Genomic DNA, 17,470 nt, shown 5'->3' on the forward strand with positions numbered 1-17,470 from the left:
CTAAGAATGAAGGAACTACACAAGATACAGCACAGAATTATGTGAGATTTCTCTTTCTCCTCCACCATCGAGTGAAGTCACCTCTAGAAACCATGAACATTACAAGACAGTTGCTGCTATACCACAGGTCCTCAAGTTACTAACAAGTATCCTCTGTAGGTTTGTTCTTAAGTTGAATGTATATGTAAGTTGTGTAAAGTGTAACTCCAACCTATATATATAGAAGGGGGGGACAGGCTTTGGATAACAGGAAAGAGTTAACACCCTTGAGGTGTTTCTTTTGCTGTCTGTGCCCCTGTTCAGAATATTTCCCCTCACTCTCTGTTCTTGTGATAATTGGATTTTGAAAATAAATGGCTTGTTGTGGAAACAAGGATTGGGGATAAAGCTGTAGCTGAGACACCTTTTCCCCATGATAACTCTTCCAGGAGTTAATTTCCCTTCAAAGGGGTAGATTTTTCTCGCTTTCTGTTGTCTCACCCCTATTCCTAACTATAAGTCATTTGTTAAGTCGGATGTTTGTAACTCAGAGACTGCCTATAGATACTTTCAGACTCTCTTGATAATTCTATCTTTCCTCATCAATTTTGATCTGCAGTCTCCTGTACCAACTGGAGATTCTAAGATGGATTTTACAGTAAACAGAATCTGATACACTTGACAAATAAAGGGATATTTAGCCTATATTTATACCACTAATTCTTGAATTGAAAGCCAGAATGGTGGAGTAGTTTGTGCATTGAACTACAACCTTGAATACCAGGGTTCAAATCCTTATTTGGTGAGCTTGAGCAAGTTATGCTGTCTCAAAGGAAGGCAAAGGCAAACCCCTCTAAGCAAATCTTGATAAGTTTGTCATGGAGTCATCATAAATCTAATATGACTTGAAGGCTGTGCCGTCACGCCTGGGGCTATACTCTTAGTGAAAGAGGCATGGACGTGACATCTTTCCCCAGGGGATTGCTTCTTGCCCTCCTTTAGGGAAACTGGAACTCCCAAGGACCAAAACACTGTAGATAACTCAAAAACTGGGCTTATTGTTCACAAAGGGGGTAAAAGAAAATATACATTACAGTCTTTGATTGTTTAAGTCCGTGGAGCTTTTCCAGATCCCTCTTTCTCTGGCTGTGAATGCCGGAGCAAACTCAGCCTCAGTCCAATGACCTATATCTGAAGACAAAGTCTTCCTCTGTTGCCAAAGGACTGATGTGAAGGCGCTTGAGACTCCTCAATGTTGTTCAGGTTGGCCCTGAACATGAAGTGTGAGTCCCAAGGGTAAGAACCTCAGAATTGGTGCTGAGAGGTAACTTTTAAAGGGCTTTTAGTGCCAAGTCTCTCTCTCACGTCCATCTGGTAGAGAGCTTGCTGGTGGAATGAAAGGAGGAAACACAGTCCTACTCCAGGAAGAGGTGGAGCCAAACAGTTTAGCTGAGTGAGCAATATAACAGGTACAAGCAACATTGATTGACAGATATAAATAACCAATCCAACTACATTTACAGGGTAAGGACAAAATCAGGCATGATACAATTCAAATCTTGCAACTTATAGTTCAACATATAGATGGCGCCACTCGCGCCGTCACAAAGGCACAACAATAAATTTTAAAATCTGATAGCCCAGTCTGGGCAAAATTATATGTGAGATTCTGGAATGCATGGTGCATAGTCAGCGGATAATGTGGGGAAGGAAAGATGCCACAGTAACCTCAGAATTGTTATGGGCTGTGTGGAAAGAGGAACTCTCTCTTGCTTCCCAAAGTTCCTATTTCCATTTCAAGGGAAGCCTCCACTCCTGTCCACAAGAACATACCTTAAAATTTGCATGGCAACTTTCAAAAAGAGAATTTTTGTAAGGATACAAAGGAAGATATATTTCCTACCCCCTTTTCTAGACTACAGGGCTAATATATTAATATTAATTACATTACATTAGCCATGCCCACTCCCAATTAAAACTTCAAGCCAAAATACCAAGTGTCTTTTCTCTCAATAAAACTTCAGTACAATTCTGAAGGCATTATTTCTGTAGTGCAATATGAGGTTTGTGGTCATATACATTTGTTGTGTTGTTCTTCACCAACTTATTCCTCTGCCCAGCTACTTTCAGGTGTGATTATTGTACTGGTATACAAGCATTTTAAGGGCTGCCACACACAACAAGATTATCTGATAACCTTATGTAGCACGATTTTTGTTCCTGGGTTATAAATGCCATTTCCTACTTGGTTCTATCATAAAAACCTGGGAAAGGTTTATTAAACTGCAAAAACTTTGTTTTCGTGGAATATCCTACAGCACAGTTCGCTATAGTTTTTCAATGAATATCTGATACAGTCTCAACCAATTCAACATAGTTTGTGGCGGCCACAAAAACGTTTCTGGAGTATAACAACCCCACACAGGTAAACAGGATTAACACATTAAGACCAGAAACAGAACATTTCTCAAATTTTGTTACACAGTGTACTATGCTGGAGAATTCAGTCCTTCTGATGCAGAACTGGACTCTGACACTTGTCAATACTCATACAAATAGGTATGAACATACGCGCACACAGACATGCACACAAAACCTTTCTCAGTTCTAAACAAGTCAGGCTAAATCCAATTGGTTGTTTCAACCAGAAAATGCTTATTGAATCCATAGGAACTAGATGTATCAGGGCTTACATAAGATCTATTTATTCAATTGATCTTCTTTAGCTGAGACAAACAATTGAATTTAGGCCAAAGAATCCTATATACAGAAGGCAGGTAGGTTGGCAGGCAAACATCCAAACAGATGAGGACCAGAATTGTTTGGGTAGGGATTTTGCAATTAATTAGGAACTTGTAATTAACATGGTGTCATTAATGTCATTTAAACATGCTTAGAATGCAAAATGTTTCATACCGAGAGTACAATGTCTGTATGTCTACTTTTTAGTGAGCAGACATGTAGATCTTAACCAATTTTTTAACAATCTTACATGTTAATCTCTAGGCAGCATTAGGTACATTTTTGTTGTGTTATAAAAAGTTAAGATATCACCTCCATATTTTGAAACAAGGATTTAGGTTGATGATCTATGTACTAAGCATCCCTTCAAATATTCCCAGGCAACATGTAATATTGCACAGCACCCCACCAGGCTTACACATCAGGTTTATAAGATAATCACCATTCGTTAATCTTTCCAAGAGAAGAAAATTCATGTCCCATCCCCCCCCCCATCTCTTCTTTTGTCAAAGCAAAGGGAAGAAGTAAGCATGGGAGTGAGTGAAAAAGATAAATATGTGAATGAAGAAGAAATTGGGTATGGGACAATTGATAAAGAGGGAAGGAAGAATACAAAAAGGAGAAAGGAGAAAAAGAGAGGGAGAAACAACGGATTGTTTTAATGGCTGGATAAGGAACAGAAATGAAAGAAGCTCAGATAGAAATGTAAGAGAGAAAGAGAGGAATTCAAGATAAGGAGGATATTAAGGTGACAGTGAAGGATGAAGGGGAAGACTGGATAAGGAACTCACAGTCAAAGGGGCGTCCCACACACATCACTTCTATCTGGAGCCTGATGCTCAGGAGGAAGGCAGAATAAAAGCTGAATGCAACCAATTAGTCTTAGTAAAAGCTATAGATGTCTGTGAGTGGGAGAAACAGGTAGAGTGAATAGGTTTATAAGTGCATAAGATATTATAAGCACATTTTCATATGGATCATTTAGGTACAATTCAAGAGCTATTTTATAGTGTCGATGAGACTGTCTATGCTGAAACACATAATGGGCAGCCTCAAGGAAATTGCAGAGCCCTTCCCTTCAACATTTTCCAAGATATACTTTGGTTTTACACGCACAGTACAGCTGAAGATCACATAGTCTAAAAGCCCAAGGATTCCGCACAGTCAGTTAAATCCTGACTCGAGATGCACACACCTAGAGTGCAATAGCCAATATGTATGCATCTACTTATTGAAAACATTGACCCATTGCTTTTCTGCTCACCAAAATAATAGATAACTAAAAGAGTAAAAAAACAACAACATCAAAACACATTTTAAAACTATGTTAAAATAAAATTTAAATGTCCAGGTTCCTTAGAAATAACCAAAAAGCCAGTTCAAACCTAGTTTCAAAGACCAGAGGCCATGCAAAATATTTGGCCACCTGCCAGAAACGTAGCGGGGATTCAATCAGCCTAACTTAATCCAGGGATGGTGGTTTGGGAACTGAGATGCTGCCCCAGATAAATTCCTGCCTCCTTATACCAATGTAGCTTATCAGAGTGGGGAGACACACACCGGTACTTCTGTTGATTATATCTATAATTCTATTCTATGATTTTAATTCCAGACAGGCTTACATGCAGTGGGACATTAGGTTGACCTTCTTCCACACGAAGTTGACCATGTATTAAGCTTTCTATTTAAGGCCTTTTTCTGGAGATCTAGGGTCCTTTCACACAGTCATATAGCCCAGAATATCAAGGCAGATAATCCACAATATCTGCTTTGGACTGGATTACCTGAATCTACACTGCCATATAATCCAGTACAATGTGGATTTTATACAGCTGTGTGGAAGGGGTCCAGGTGGTCACACCTTGATTGGTGCATTGCTGTTTCCTCACAACCCTATACTTAGCATCCACCTACCACACTTCTTCCAGATATTTCATAGATTTTAAACAGTGGTCAAAACAAAGCAGAGGTCTGGGCCTTGGAAAAGCAGCTATAAATGAACTACACAAGATCCTGAATTATAAAGATACAGGATTATCCGTGCCATTGTATTTTCTATTTGTATATAGGATTAAGAAAGTGGGACACTGAAGAAACCTGATAGGAAGAAAATTAACTTATTTGAAATGGGGAGCATTCTATGGATACACTGGATTTCCAAAAAGACAAACAAATGAGTTCTGGAGCAAATCAAATCAGAACTCTCCCTAGAAACCAAAATGACTAAACTGAGATTGTTGTACTTTGGGCATATCATGAGAAGACAGGACTCACCAGAAGGACAATAATGCTTGGATATTTAAAAGGTAATAGGAAAAGAAGTGAATACAAGTCAAAGGTATTCACTTTTCTGGATTTAGGACAACAATGGGCAAAATTTGGACCAGAGACCACATGTTTTCTTTTTGACAACTTTTAGGAAATACTTTATATCTTCACTTTCCATACATCCTAATCCTTTGAAATAGTGTCCCAAAATGTTATTCACTTAAAGATCTTCCTGCCCAAAGGAGCTTTACTCCCAATGTTAACCAACAAAACTGTATCTTAGCTTGATGGATGTGAAGCGCTTAGATCTGAAAAACTAAAACACCTATGGTTTAACAGCTACACAAGACCACTTTTTAAGGCTATTTTCTTTTTTTTAAAATCAAGTAAAATCTTACTAGTATTAACACTGTTTAAAAATGTTCACAAAACAAAAGCTTAGCTCTACTGTCCAATTTGATGTCTTTTTCATGCTGCCTCAGTGATGGCCAAATAATTGGTTGTTCACTTGTGTCCTTGTCTCCCCAGACAGTTCCACAGATGCCCTGAACAATGCTCCAAAGACTGCTTTCAGTAGGGGCAAATCCTCATTAATCATTCCTGGCTGACAGCACAAGGGAACACCTGCCTCTGGTGCAGAAACCAAGCAGTGGCTTCTGGGAACATGCATTTGAACACACACACACCTCCCAACAAATTCAAGTTGAGGCCATAGATGGTCTAATAGGCATTTGAAAATCCATCTCCTCATTCCCTCTGACCACTTTCCAAATCTCCCCCCATCCCACATTGGAAGAACTCTCTGGGTTTTCCTTTTATTAAACATCTAAAACTTGACCTGTAACTCAAGTTGAAAGGAAAACTAAAGCAGCAAGTATTTTAGGAAATGAGCAATGCAGCGTGTCATGATAAATGGCTCCTAAATTCTTTATGCATAGATCAAGCAATGATAGCATTAAACACTGCTGAAGTATCACATTATTTTGATTTGGTAGCGATGAGTTTCTGCATTTTATCCCCAATGGTGTTTATATATATTTTCTGCAATACTTTATTTCAAAAACAACATACATCTCCTCTCCCTGTATGTTTCTTAATATGATTCTATCCACTACATTTACATGACCTGTGTATAAAGGAAGTATTTGCAAGATATGATAATGCTAGCAATGGTTCCAAAAAAAGAAAAAGGAGCAGGGTTTCAAGAATTAAGATGGTTTTGCTTTTAACCCATTGTCTACACACTAGCATAATTTGGGGAAGGGACCCATTTACCTCTGATTCCATAAAGTCTGGTCCTGTTTCCGATCCTAGGGGCCCAGGTTTATTGTCTCAGATGGTAACCAAAACCATGACAGGCATGAAAAAGCATGGTAGTGCATCTGAGTCACATACAAGCCTTAATTTTGACCTAAAAATAATGAGATATGTGTGAAAAGGAGATCAAGGTGACCTTGTCACAAAACATCACATAAGGTAGCAAATTCTGAAGAGGGAACTACAGTATTTTCTCCTTTTATTACTTCTCTCTGCATAAAAACACTAGCTCCAATATAGAGAAAGGAGGACTCTTAGGTGCTACTCCGCCAAAATAACAGACTACTGCTGGATAAACTGTCAGCACTAAAGGAGAGGAAGAATGTAAATTTTATCTAACATTGGGCTATTATGGTTACTTGAAGCAAAAACACATTTTTCAATCAATCAATCAAAACTTTATTTGTATCCTGCCCCCTCTCCCCACTGAGGCTCAGGGCGGCTAACAACATAAAATAATAAAAAAGCAAATGGGGAATATAAACAATCAATCATTAAAAAATCATCATAAAGTCAATAAAACACAATTATACAAAGCACATTAAAACAATAAAACAAAGTTAAAAGCCACCTCCAGAATTAAAAGCTATATCTGGTAAAGCAATCCTTCAGCTGTCAGGCTCTTCATATGCCTGGGAACATAAATAAGTTTTTAATAACTTTTTGAAAGGGGGTAGTGAAGGGGCCATTCTAATTTCCTTCAGGAGGAAGTTCCAGAAGTGTGGGGGGGGGCAACTGCAGAAAAGGACCCCCCTCTCTCATCCCCACCAACTGGGTTTGAGATGGGGGTGGGATCGGGAGGAGGGTCTCCCCTGATGTCCACAGATTCCGGGCAGGTTCATATGAGGTGAAGTGGTTTGTCAGGTAGTTTGGACCCAAACTGTTTAGGGCTTTAAAGGTAACTTTAAATTTCTCCCGGTAGCAAACTGGAAGTCAGTGGAGCTGCCGTAACATGGGAATTATTCTCCTTTTACTGAGCTCCAGTTATTAACTTGGCTGCTGATCTCTGAAGCAGCTGAAGTTTTCGAGAGCTCTTTAAAGGCAGCCCCATGTAGAGAGCATTGCAATAGTCCAATCGAGATGTAACTATGGCATGTACTGCCATGGCCAGATCTGGTGTCTCAAGGTATGGGCGCAGCTGGCGCACAAGCTTATTGTGCAGAGGCACTCCTGACCACTACTAACACTTGAGGCTCCACAATCAATGATGAATCCAGGATCACCCCCAGTCTGCAAACCTGTGTCTTCAAGGTGAGTGTAACCCTATCCAACATGGGTTGTATCCCTATGCCGTGTTCTGTCTTATGAGTGCCAGGACTTGAAGGTGAGTGCCGAGTGCCAAGTGCCTAGTAAGAGGTGTTCAGCACTCGGCACTCAGCTGAAAACCCTGGCAGTCACTGAGGCTTTGGGCCTGCAGGCCACACATAAACCCTCTTAAAGAGAGTCTCTTTCCAAGTTACTGTTTGTTGAAAAGTACAGAGGGGTCTTGCTACCCTTTTAAAAAGATAATGGAGCCCGAAGAACTAACAAGGGCTGCAAAAACAGTTTCAATGAGCCACAGACTGCATTTTGTCTATCCGGATTCAGAGACAAGGGTTTACCCCACCAACCCTAACAGCTCAAATGAATGCTGGAGACAGCCTGAGGATCAGTGAAATTGTGAGACCCTCTATCCCTAAAACTGAGGGGAAGGGGAGCATTGGAAATCCTCCCATGTTGACCAATGGACAAAATTTTCGTTCATTCGGATGAAAGAATGAAACAGTTTATTTGGAAAAGGCCCCGTTTCTAGAAACAGCCCTTGAAAACAAAAATGGGGCCATAAGAATGAAACAAACAGAAATGGATAGCAATTCTATACAAAAGCATAAGACTACTGGTTTCCACTTTGTTCTTCTCAATAAGGACAGCGCAGTCAGTCAACAGTTTGTAGGGAGAACACAATCGATCAACACAGTTTGTTAACACAGTTTTTGAGGACAACACAGCCAGTCCACAGAGTTTGTGAATAACCACAATGTTAATGCTGACCCATGGGATAGACAGTCGAGGTTTGTCCAGTTTCTCTTCGCTGCTGCTGTACCTAGGGAAATGGCCCCTTAATGATTGTAATGGCCAGCCGATGGAGATGAAACAGCAGCAGGCATGCCGAGGTAACCAGAAAGGTGAAAAGGAACAGCAATGGCAGCCTAACTGGAGAGGGCACTCCGCGCCCTCTTGGGGCAATCCCCAATGACCCGCAACCATTGGGCCCACCAGCAGGGAGACCCATGTCTTGGGGCACGGTCCCCCAAATGATGACAGGAGCCAGCCGACCAGGATGCTGAGGATGGTGATGATGTCAATCAGTATGCCAGCAGCTCCAACAAGCAGAGAAGGCAAGACCACCCTCCCAGCAATGGTGCCAACAGCCAGTCGGTGATGAAGATGGTGAAGAGAAGCGGTGGGGGAGAGCCTCTGGAGCGACCTCGCCAGCAGAGACACGGTGGAATAAAGAAGAATAAAGAGCAATTGACCACCAGGGAACACTCCCCAACATGTTCACCAGTCATCCTTTTCAACTGGCTTGCCAAGGGGAGCTCTGTTTTCTTCAGGAGGTGCACAAAACACCAGCAGCAATGAATACAGTGGCCGGAGCAGTGGCAACAACCAGGCAGCCCGATCTAATAGTTCCAATAGCCATCTGTATCGAGGTCTTCCCTGAGGCATAGCAGCAAAGGAGGGAAAAGGAAAACCATTGACATAGACAATACATTAAAAACATAACTGGAATGGTCACTTGGAGTAGGCATCCAGCAGCCTTAGGATGGTGAGTTGCTGCAAGGATTCCTCTCACAGATAACAACTGGCTCGGTGAGAATTTTGACCCCCCCCCCCCGAGTCTTTTAGTGCTCATGGAATCTGACCCCAAACTGGGGGTGCACAGGACCGTGGGTTGGCATAGATTAAAACTCAGTGGAGCTGAACAGTAGTAAAACCCCTCCACCATCAGCATCATGAAGCCATGAGACTGAAGAGACAGTCACTGTCCACTACAAACATCACAAGTCCTCTAGAAATGACTGACAGTTTTCACATTTGAGCAAAATGAGGTGTCCTGGATATCTGAGGAGAAAGATTATAGTAAGCATAATGAGGGGTCATCATTATGCTCAGTCATCAGTACTATCAATGCACACCCAAGGAAGCAGCTTCTCTGAGGGAAGGCAAGAGTGCACCATACTCTCTTCAGCAGCTCCCTTGGCTCATGCAACTAAAAATGTTAAGGCATGGAATCTTCTATACTACACCATTGTAGCACTTTGATTCCACTTTAACTATCATGTCTACATCTTACGTCCAGATTTGCAGTTTAGTGAGGGGCATTCAGAATCTTGGCTAGAGAGCTCCTTTGGCACATATGACCAAACCACAAACCCTTGGTGTTGCAGCCATGGCAAACTTCTCTGTTAACACATTTGGAGGGGGGCAATAGTACAGAAGGCAGGTCTGAAATAGAAGTCATAGATTCCCTCTTCTTGTGTTCTTGGGTTGAAAAATTGTTGTCTGAATACACAAAGTAGAGATAAAAAAGATTATCTCAAACCTCTGATGATGGATTGGAACCTATTAGTGAATTAGAACTCCAGCCGTGGCACAGGGTTACCTTGGCAGTCTTGTCTTGACTACGCTGGCTAGGGCCAATGTGGTTTACAATCAAACAGAAGCTGGAGGAACACATATTGCCTATTTCTTCTCTTAAGGTTTCAGTCAGTTTTAAGGGACAGTACGAGAGTTGTCTACAAACAGGTTTTGTGAAACCAAGTGTGCCATCGGAACAGGATAAAACAAGGTCAATCAACATAAGCCAAAAATAGTAAATTAAATGGCCCTCACCAATTCTGAGTCTACTTTTATATACATTTCCCCACTGATATTATTTATGATGATAGCTAAATGGCATTATGCAGTTTTTGCCCTGAATATTTTCCTTTTCAAATGCTTTTCTGTGCTTGTATTTGAAGTTCCTGTGAAATATTTTTGCTTTTGTCAGATATAACGTGCATTTATTTGTATTACAACTTTTAAAAAAATGATTTCAAAAAGCCTACCAAAAGCCTGCCTGAGGGCACCTACAACTTACAGTCTTGTTAGTTGCATGTATGACAAATTAGAATGATTTTGTTTTGGTTTGGTTTTAGCCAAAAAGTAATTTCTGAAGTACTAAACTGTTACTATTCATTACTGAGGTAAAAAGAGATACCCACATCAATGTATGTCCATATCATATCATGATTTCAATTGTAAGTTGTTGTTATTTTGTTTAAAGCATTTGGATATATTTAGGGATGTATGCAAATTGATTTGAATTTAGTTTTGTACCTAAAAACTGTAGCTCACTGAACTGGTTTTGAGCTGTGATAGCACCCTGGTGTTTTCCATTAAAGAAGGGGAAGGCAACTTTAGTAAGCCCAGGCAGCCATTTTGCCCCTCTGTGAGACCCACATATGACACCACCTCCAACAATAACAGCTTGCAATTAATTGTACTTTTGCATGTAAGCAAAAACCAGGGAAAAACATATTTAAAGTAAATCTTAGCAAACAACAATGTCCTTTTTGGGACAAAGAATTCCAGACTTCTCCAATACCAGCTTTTTGTCCCTATTCACAGGTAGCAAATCTTGCTTGCATTCAAGTAGTATGTGACCTACATATTCAAAGAGACGAATATATAAAAGTAGAATGGAACCAATCATCAAGGGGTAAAGCAATAATTAGAATAGAGCTCATGAGCCATGTGTCTAGAAATGAGACATCACCAGCAAGCTTCTGGGAGAGAGCTGCTTGCTGGTGATGATGCATCAGTTAACAGCCCTAATACACCCTTGGACTGACTGGTTGTGTCAATAGCTAAAGGGCTCTGGGGACATTCCATCTGCTACATTAAATCAGTTCCAGAGTGCCTTATATCAGATTTATGTGGTAGGTGTAGATGCAGTTCCTGAAACAACTTGAAGACACACAGCAACTACATCAACTATGGGTTACATGTTGTCACAAGCTGCAAAACACATTTAAATGGTAGTCAGGACCAGGCCGGTAGCCAGGATTTTGATTCGGGGGGTGCTGAGATTTTGCTTCTGGGGAGGGGGGCTGAGTCTGGGTGGGGGAGGATCTACCCTAGCAAACCTTTTGTATCATTATCCCAATATCCCCATGCATATGGGATATATTGAGCATGTTGATCAGATCATGATATGAATAAACATAGTTTAAATAATAAATGTAAGGCCTTCTCGCGGACCACTCTGAAAATTTCGCCCCCACCCCCCCTCAGCTACATGCCTGGTCAGGACAAAAACAATACATTTTGTTGCTGAGACAGAGCAGCAAGTATGCCCTGTTGCACACATATCTAAGTGAAGCTGCCTGGTGCTTAAAACCATACGTATTAATTACTTTGCTCCATGAAACACAAAATCCAGCAAATGCTATTTCCCATCCCTGCCATTAAAATAACAAATTAAAGAGCTACCTTTTCATAAAAATATGAAAATCTGCTTCATGCAGCAACTTTTTGCCTAATGATAAAGCTGGCTCTGTCAGAAGTCCCATTAAATTCAGTGGGACTTATTTCTGAGTAGCTATTGACTGGATTGTATTGTTCATATTGTGTAATTTATTGTCCCACATATTATATAACTCATCATTAGGTTTTTGAGTTCATTTTCAATGGCAGCATCGTTACATCAAACATAAGCGCCTGGTAAACTGAGGCAATTAGCTAAATATTCAAATATATATATATATATATATATATATATATATATATATATATAGCTTTATCCCTAAAATGTCATTTGATCTGTTTAGTCACTACTGAAGTAAACTCACTGACATTTTTAGTGTGGTTAAGTGAAACCTTGCTGATTTCCATTGTTTTACTTTAAGTGCAAGTATATCTGGATCCGACCAACTGTGTGTGCACATGTGTCTCTGTTGAGAGGGAGAGATATAAAATCTAAACCTTTCCATTAAGATCAAATAACCAATAAATCCCAGAGCAGATCTAACTCTAAAGACAGCAGTCATTCTAGTTCTCTCTTAACTCTTGAAGGCTTAAAAGATATCTTTTCAGTTGACAATAATAAGCTAGCACAACGGCTTCAGCATACTGATAAACAAAATAGGACTTTCAGATCAAAAAGCAGAAGCCAGAATGAATTAAGCTGAGAATAAACTGATCCACTGGAGACAAAAACTACTAATTATAGCAAAGCATTAATAAAATGCCCAAATGTGGGTATGCATAAGTAAACAGAAAGAGAAGAGCTGGTCCAACAAGAGCCTGTGACAGGCAGGTTTTCAGCATCCCGCAATATGTGGTAGATTTCCATTTCCAGAGATGCACTATGATTGCAGGGAGGACGCAGTCTTTCCCAACCCCCTCCCCAACTGTGTGATGCAGGGAGGAAAGAATTGTAAATTAGTACAATGGCTTCTTCTATCCAAAGCTGAGAAGCACTTACTTTACAGCAGTGCTAGTGGTCAAAATGCCTCCATAGATTATGTAGCATGCAATCAATTAGTATGTCAGAGAGGTTGCTCAGATGATTTCCCCTATACTTACATCTTATATTCCCTGTTGTAAAAGGAATAATTAACTGAAATCCAATTAGCACAGATTTAGAACACCTGTTTCCTCAATCCTTTGAATAACTTTCTAATATTTATTTATTCTCCCCCCCCCCAACATGCTTTGTTTTAAGATGAAATACACATCCCTATCCAGTTGTCGTTAGGAAATCTACAGATTTGCATATACAATTGAAGGAGGAGAACACTCATTGTAACAGACTTCAAATACCCAATGATATATAAATAAACAGACTGGATGTAACAAAGGGGACATGTTCCTTCAAAAATGGGTAACACAGTCTCACACCATATTTTTTAAACACTTATTCCCCTTTCAATGGCAAGTGTAGGATTTTCTAGCTGGATTAATGAAATCTTTTTCTGATGTTACATTTTAAAGACATTTTAGATATCGGAGTTACATAATGAGACTTCCTTTCCTCCGTTGAAACTCATGTGGCTCTCATCTTACAGGAATATATGACTTCTTTGCAGGAACGAGTTCTGAAGCATGCAAGGAGAGTCAGAGATTCTGAAAAATGTGATGTAGCTTTCTTTTGGAAGTAAAAGAAAAAAGGAAATTATGCAAACCTACAGAATGTATGAGAAAGTAAAGATCTACCCTTCCTATTTCAGACATAACAAATGATACTCAACAACTGTAACTTAAATTAAATTGCACACTCACAACAGTGGGCCAGTGCACTGCAGTGACTTCACAATGTATCTTTTTTTCCCATCACACACCCATTGATGGTGAGAGGAAACATCAGCCTGCACAATGCCCAAAAAAGATATAGATGTGTATGATTGACCTATGTTTGCTTATCTCACCAATATGATGCCAACCACAGTAGTCTCTTTGACTAATATGGCAGGAGGAGGAAGAAATCAATGACTTGTGCCAATGGAACATTATTAACATTGCCAACTCTAGGCTAGAACCTTGTTAACCTGCTTGTCAGCTTGACCCAAATGTACTTTAATGACAATGATTATGTCTACACTTCAACATTGTATTACATGTATGCTTTATCATGTTATATAGGTTGAGCATCCCTTATACAGAAATCCAAAATCCAAAACACTCCCAAATCCAAAATCATCTACATGTATGAATGAGAAAGTGGCATTTTTACTTTTTGATGGCTCAGTATACCCAAAGTTTGTTGCATGCACAAAATTATTAAAAATATTGTTCATACAATTACCTTTAGGCTATGTTTATAATGTGTATAATGAATTTCATGTTTTAGGCTTGGATCCTACACCAAGGTATCTCATTATGTATATGCAAGTATTAAAACATCTGGAAAAAATCCAAAATATAGAACACTTCAGGTCCCAAGCATTTCATAAGGAAAACTCAGCCTTTACCAGAAGTAGTGATAAAATGGCACTTGCCCTGGATAATTTCTGGTTCAGTGAAAAAAAATGAATAGTGACTATATTGTCTTCTGGATGACCTAAAACTCTTACAATTTCAAAAAGACTCACATGAAAATGGCTCCACATGTTATTAGGGGTAGGTGGCTTGAACCAAGAGATCAGCATGAACTAGCACCTTCTGTGTTGCAATATGACCACAAAAATATTCAGGGAATGAATTTTAGCTGCAGAAGTAGATGGTAGATTAATTGACCTAGATAACTCAAAGAGATTATTCTAGTATTTTTCTGTATCATTCTCATCCAAATCCAAGTTGAATGTAAAATTATCCCATTGTGATTAATTTTCCCAATTTCAGTAGTGTAAAATATATGCTAAAAATTAAGAATGAAGTAAAGAAGAATGAAATAGATTCAGACTGCTAAGGAAAAAAGATGAGTTCACAGTGAAGGTTTTCATAAACAGGATTCTATTTTAACACCATTAACTGAAGTGGAAGGTTGCCCAGAAAACAATAGAATTTGCTTTTAAGTATCAAATGGCAGTGGCATATGTTCCATGCAATTCTAAATATTCCTTCCATTACTTTACTCTCATCCCAAATAAATCCCAGCTCAACATCTGCAGTTGCGGAACCAAAATAAGCAACTGAAGATTTGGGGGAGAGGGGGGAGGCAGGTGCTGAAAGAACCAGAGTCTAGACTCATTTCTGTAAATCCATTTAGTGACATTAACCATGACTGTGTGCAATGGCTTTGTATATCTCATCCCCTTTATCACCTCTTCTGTCTTCTACATAGTATGTCATATGTTTAGTTGTACAGACTGTATCAGAGGGAACATAAGGAGACAGATTAGCAAAATCAATGTAAAAAAAAATACAGGCTGCAATACTCGGTCCATTTACCCGAAAGAAAGCCCACAGAACTCAATGGGAGTTACTTCTCTATACCCTGTTTCCCCTAAAATAAGACATCCCCAGAAAATAAGACCTAGTAGAGGTTTTGCTGAATTGCTAAATATAAGGCCTCCCCCGAAAGTAAGACCTAGCAAAGTTTTTGTTTGGAAGCATGCAGGATTGGTAAATGTACATACCATAAAGTGTTGTACATGGAAATATTGGTAGTAACAAGAAATTTTTGATAGGATTCACAGTTTGTCTGGTTATGCTGGTTTATGATGACAACTACTGTACAGTATATAATAAATGTTCATTTTTTTGTTCAACAATAAATGTGAATTCTTCTTCATGGAAAAATAAGACATCCCCTGAAAATAAGGCCTAGAGCATCTTTGGGAGCAAAAATTAATATAAGACACTGTCTTATTTTCGGGGAAACACGGTAGAAGGATTGGGCTGTAATAGTGTTGTGCTACTTTATGAACTATCGCACAAATGCAGGCTAATCCAATAAAATAAATCAAGTCTCCCATTTCACTGAGTATAATCTATGCTCTATACAATATCGATGAATACATCTATATGGAGATACAGTGAGCAATTTAGAAATAAAGCTGGTTACATTATTTTTGCACTGTTTAGAAGCCTGATGGCATTATAACTGAGGAGATATTCCCTTCATAAATGCCACAGAAGCCTATGCCAGAAAATGAATGTTACAGGAGATTGGAAGGTGAGACTCTAGTTTTCGAGGGTTGAAATTCAGCATCCAAGTTTGGTTCAGACAGGGAGAAAGTAGAAACAAATACATGGGGATAGAGGGGAAAGTGATAAAATGAATGAACAAGTGAAGGGCAGGGAATAGCAATGCTATGCCATATCTAAGCAGGTCAGGTTGTACACATATGAGACAAAGTGATCTGAGGGTAAAAAGCCAATTAGTGGCTTAAAGGGTAAGAACCTACTGAAATGAGGATGGGGTGTGTGATAATATAGCCAGCAAAGGGAGAGGATTAAAATAAAAAAGTGATAAGAGTATTCAGTTGAGAGGAAATGCTGTCAGGAGCTGAATGGAGAAACAAGAGAAAACAATAGAAACAAAACCTGTCATTTAATCAAAGCCTGAGGTGGCAAAAATCTGGAAACCCTCCACCCGCCCACTAAAAAAAGCTTAGTTTGGTCTCAAGCTCTCACTAAAGTGTTATCGTTGCTGAAAGGGGGGACAGATGGAAGATTTGGCCATTACTGTATAAAATTAAATGAGTAGCAATTAGGGTATAGAGCAATTATAAATGGTTACCACTAAATTCTCTCTTGTTTACAAGTTGTACACATAAAAGGGACATTGTGTCTAGAAACCTTGAAATGATGCCTTTTATATGGGCCTGAACCAAAAAAATAATTAGCAATCAGACAATGCCCATCCTGAAGACTTGAGCCTGGCACCTGTAAAGTCAATGTGGCTACCAACCTCTTTCAAGCTTTTGTTAACTTTCCACCAGAAAATTTATTCCTACTTGGTCCTAAAGGTGCCAAGCATTAAAAGAAGTGAGTTGCAGGTAAAGCAAAGTTAAAAACCCTCTCACACACTAAATCTCACCTTTCAGGAGGAGTCATGTCCCACTTCTTTCTTCCTTGGTGTCCAAAGGTTCCTGTCAGGCAGACAATGGAAAGCAAATGAATAAGAAATATAAATATCGACATGTTTATTGGAACAGCTGTTTCTGTCAGAAACAAATACTCAGGTAGTGAAATCTCAATTTCTATCTTGAGTTTTCCCAGCTAACTGCAGTGAAAATCCTTATTTAATCCTCTGTCATCCCACTTTTTCAGCTGCTTTCAAAATGTCTCAGCTTCTCTCTCCTCCTCCCACTGTCCTGAGCTTACTTTAGTTGTGGCAGAATGAGTTCAAAATGGAAAAGTAGTTTGCATTCAGTTAACTCAGCAGAAGGAGTTGAGAGGAAGGGGCAAAAAAAATCTTAGTTGTTATTATTACATGTCTTTGTCATTTCTGATTTATTGTGACCTTATAGATAAGGTTTATTCAGAGGCAGTTTGCCATTGCACTCCTCTGAGACTGAGAGAGTATGGCTTGCTCAAGGTCACTCCAGGAGTTTTTATAGCTGAAAAAGAATTCTAACTCTAGTCTCCTAGAATTATAGTCCAGCATTCAAACTTTTACACCAATACTTTTTTCTTTTCCAGAAGACTTATGATATAGCTTCTTTTTTGACTAAAATTTCCAAACTTATAC

General features: G+C 39.3%; 1 long non-coding RNA gene across 1 annotated transcript in view; it reads right to left on the reverse strand.

The window, feature by feature from the left end:
* The window catches only part of LOC107983466 (uncharacterized), a 129,901-nt gene that overhangs the window by 79,333 nt on the left and 33,098 nt on the right, over positions 1-17,470 (reverse strand). Inside the window, exon 2 of the long non-coding RNA XR_001730886.2 lies at positions 16,817-16,868. This is a non-coding gene — a long non-coding RNA (uncharacterized LOC107983466). The remainder of the gene's footprint in view (positions 1-16,816; positions 16,869-17,470) is intronic.

The sequence above is a fragment of the Anolis carolinensis genome, chromosome 1 (genome assembly GCF_035594765.1).
Source record: "Anolis carolinensis isolate JA03-04 chromosome 1, rAnoCar3.1.pri, whole genome shotgun sequence".
In the NCBI taxonomy this organism is placed as follows: domain Eukaryota; kingdom Metazoa; phylum Chordata; class Lepidosauria; order Squamata; family Dactyloidae; genus Anolis; species Anolis carolinensis.